The 4,134-nt window shown below is 35.4% G+C and overlaps 1 long non-coding RNA gene across 1 annotated transcript; it reads right to left on the bottom strand.

Annotated features, from left to right (window-relative positions):
* Positions 1 to 225: 225 nt before the first annotated feature.
* On the bottom strand, positions 226 to 3,904 carry LOC131681485 (uncharacterized). Its single transcript, XR_009303937.1, has 2 exons — positions 1,943 to 3,904; positions 226 to 1,879 (listed from the first exon to the last, which is right to left on the bottom strand). It is a non-coding gene; the product is annotated as an uncharacterized LOC131681485 (long non-coding RNA).
* Between the last annotated feature and the right edge of the window lie 230 nt (positions 3,905 to 4,134).

The following is a 4,134-nucleotide window of genomic DNA, read 5'->3' as shown; positions in this document are numbered from 1 at the left end:
CTTATCCAGATAAAAGCGTTATATGTAAGTAAAGTTGTGAAAAAACTGATTGTGTTGTAATTTAATGGCGATGTTGGTAGAGTTGAAAAAATCTTTCTTTTATGCAAGGACTAAAATCCTAGATTTGTCATCATATTATAAATCTTTCAACGAAAATGTATGAAAAATGACAATTAGATTCAGACGTGGGTATTCGGATATTTCTAATTCTTATCACCGCTAAGATATATTTTTACCTCTTTTTATTTCGGCTTGGAAGTACAATAATATTATTTCCTTAAAAATTAAGAAAACAACCGTTTCATTTTGTTCATATTTCAGACGCCAAATTTTGAACATAGACATAAGCCGGAAATAATACAATAGCCTGTGTTTCCGAATGAAACTAGACGTGAATGTTCCAACACTCAGGGTTCCCTCTACAATTTTAATTTGTGTATTTGATCCGGCTCGCACAGGCCTACTAAGCTTCATAAACTGATCACACTTTTGCATCATTTCGCAAATCACAAATCGTAGGGCCACGACCTCCCTACCTATCAATCCCGTCAATTCAATGTCAATTTTCGGTGTTCTCAGTTCAAAAGTGTTATTCTAAATAATAGCGAATAAAGCACATGTTGCATTCTCTTTTTATAGTTTCCAATATTAAATTGCATTTTCTCCAAAGCTGTCGGTAGGCATATATACGATAACATCTAATCTTTGGCTTGCTTTTGTCCTGTTTTGTTCTAGCGTGTTTACCATGCCCAACATTTTTTTTTTGTTTTACAAAACAAATTAAAAAAATATTCTAATTTTACAACATTTAATCAGCTAAATTGTTGTAAATGAATGTGTTTAATTCGCAAATTGTTTACTTCGAACTTTCGTAAATGCTTATTTTTTCGTTTGTATAAATTTAGAAAATATTTATCTCTGATCTAAAAATTGTTTATTTTAATTTATGGTTTTAGTACAGTGTGAAAAGCATGCTGTCAAAGATATTGGGGAAATAAGTTATCAAAATTCTGATATAAATATATTTTCGTTTTTCGCTTACTTGGTTTGCATGTTGTGAGATTTGTATACAGTAATTTTCCAGCGTGCAAAATAGTTACCATATTGGCATGTGAGTGTATAGAGATACTAATAATTTACTTTGGATTCAAGCTATTCACTACAATTTAATGATTTTTTTTATCAGAGCGACAAAATATCTGGTTTGCACACTATAACTGATGGCATTTCGTATTTAAATTCCTCTTTGTTGGAGATGCAATAATTGAACTGTAAAGACTTACCTAAGCGATGATAATGTTTGGGTTGCTTTGTCTATGAAGCTGCTTCGGTGACCGTGATAGTGACTATAAGTTGATGATATGGTATTTTACTTGTGTGCGGTTCCATTTGCGAAAGAGGACATGAGAGTAGCTGTGTCGTTGGAAAATAGGCATGTCTTTTTGGTTGCGTTTGGCTGGCAGCATCATTTGTGGACGCAAGGAAAATGTACATGTAGATAAGGAGATAACCATGCACTTTTACTGCTGCATTCTAAACATTTTCTAGCATGGAACTACGATGCTACTGATGGCGATGATTGCCTTTCACTATCAAGGTTAAGCTTTCCAGTGAGCGGCAATAATGGTTTTCTTTTCTTGTTTGTTAATGACTTCAATGTTCTTGTACATGCATTACCATTGTTGAGTATTTTGTCATGCTTTCGCATTATTTACTCCTTTGTATTTTGGTTACGGGAAAATGGGACTTTACAGTTCAGCTAATTCCTTACTGTCTAGTTCAAGGCGTTTTCTTTTGTTCCTGTAGCGCATAATGACTGCGAATACGATGCCGTTAACAATAAATAGGGCAGCGATTACCAACGACGGAATCAGAATGTCTGTAAAGGAACGAATTACGTGAGAGTTTGGTTTTAAATAATTGCTACCGGTTTTCTTCTTACCAAAAACAGTATCTGCCTGCTTGTCAGACATGTTTTCGGAATCACTATATTTTCGATTCTGCTCGTAGTGAGATACTAGTCCACTGCCTTCGGTGGAGCGTTTTTCTGTAAAGATAAATGAGAGCGTCAAAAATTGCTGTAAGAGGAATCAGATGCAAGAAAACACTGGTAGCAACTGATGTTGCAAAATATATTATCACTCTGATATGCTACAACCGTGTCTATTGATACTGAAAAAGCCATTCTTTTCTTATCATTTTGGCTTTTGATTTGATTATACTGATTGAACACATCTTTGTGCAACCGTAAACTCAACAACCAGCGATAAAAAATATTCACTCTCGAGAGTTTGGTGTGCTTGATATACAAAACCCTCTTGAGGCGGATAAGTAGAAGACTATGGAAGTTGGTACGGTGCCGTACTATGTGCCAATCAGTACAAATATTCGAAAAATGTAGTATCAATTTAAATAATTGATCATAAACAGTTTCTGCGAGCGAAATAATTACGCGTTGATTCTTGTTTTCTAGTTTTTTATTTGTGCATCATGTACGCACACTGCAAGTAAAAAAATAAAAAAAGATGATTTGATAGGATGAGAGCAAGAGTGAAATAAAAATTCACTGCGAGCAAAAACGGTGTCCCTTTTATTAAGCGCAATACCGGTTTATGTACCAGCAAGAGTAAAAGAGATAAAAAACCACATCAGTGAATACCATTATCAATATGGGTGTCATTTGAAAGGGGTTGGTCAGTAGACAACGGGAGTTGATGATTAACGCCTTTTTGAAATCCAAGATGGCGGCTTCCCATTACCAGAAAATAGAGAATTATCATCAATATGGGCGTCATTTGAAAGGCTGTTTGTTGCGCTAGCAATCGAACAGATAGAAATAGTTTCCGGTTTTGTAACTAATATATTTTATTACAGAAGTTATAAAATCCCTTCGGGGATAAATGCAAATTAATATTAGATTTCTCGTATGAATAGAGCAAGTACTCAAGTTCAGTTTCTTCTACTATCTATCCGTACTAGACTAATCTATCCGTACTAGACACAACGGCCCTTCTAAAAATTTTGTTTCTGTTATTGCATGATTTCCATTTTTAATTTTACCTTCTGTAGGTATGTAGTTTTAAGTTTTAATAAATAAAGTGTGCTGACTGACCTGATACTGCGTGATTAAGTCTTAAGCTAAGTTTAGGTAGGATACTCAATTTAACTATTAGAATTACTTTTACCTTCCACTACCGTATGTAGTATGTATATGCATAGTTAGCATACTTTCTATTCCCGACTATTTTCTTCTGCTGTGATTTTTATGCATTTTCATGTATATACCTCTAGTAAGCATTCAATGAGTGGATAGACCGAATATGTCCAATGCATAAAATTCACAGCAGAAGAAACGAGATGCAGATAGAAAAATATGCTATCGATGCATAAATAAAATTTTGCGTGTATGATGTCCGTTCAGGGTTGTGTTGAGTCATGCACAGATCGATGGTTGAAATCTGAGTGCATATAAGAAGAGTGACGACAGTGTCAAAATTGGAACAATGATTATTTGTCAGTGTCGATTCAAACGAGTAAAATCTATGTATTTTGAGAGGTCGTTTGTTCGTATTGAAGTAGAATACTTCTAACGTTTCAATATGGGGTCCCGTTTCAAAAATTTTAGTTGAGAAATTTTCCCAGGTTTGAAATGCGAATATCTTCCGTTCTACTGGACGAAATCGCAATATTTTTGCACTATCTGATCGGAAATTTGTGCACGTATTTCGTATTAAATTTCGGAATTACTGCGACTACTATAAATAAACCAAAACAAGGATTTTCATAAAATCCTTCGAAAACAGCGAAGAAAATGCGCAATTTGCCAGCATATCCCACGCAGAGTCGTCAAAAAGGAGCATGTAAGCGTTTCAGTACATACGGGAATGTTATATATACAGGTCACGCAAGCTTGTTTTGTATCAGTGGGTGCTCGCTTACCACACGAGCAACATGCTCGTCCGGACGGTACAATGAGCGGTATCATGTTTGCGTTCCCGTACCAAGCGTCATCGCAAGGTTCTTCGTGATAAAATCTAGGGAATCACCAAATCCGCAATTTGGCGTCTGGCTCGTCGTGGTGGTGTAAAATGCATCTCCGATTTAATCTACGAATGCTGATGGTGTACAGGAAAA

Source organism: Topomyia yanbarensis, chromosome 2 (assembly GCF_030247195.1).
Source record: "Topomyia yanbarensis strain Yona2022 chromosome 2, ASM3024719v1, whole genome shotgun sequence".
Taxonomy (NCBI): Eukaryota; Metazoa; Arthropoda; class Insecta; order Diptera; family Culicidae; genus Topomyia; species Topomyia yanbarensis.
Note: the sequence above shows the minus strand (reverse complement) of the source record. Positions and strands in the feature narration are given on the sequence as shown.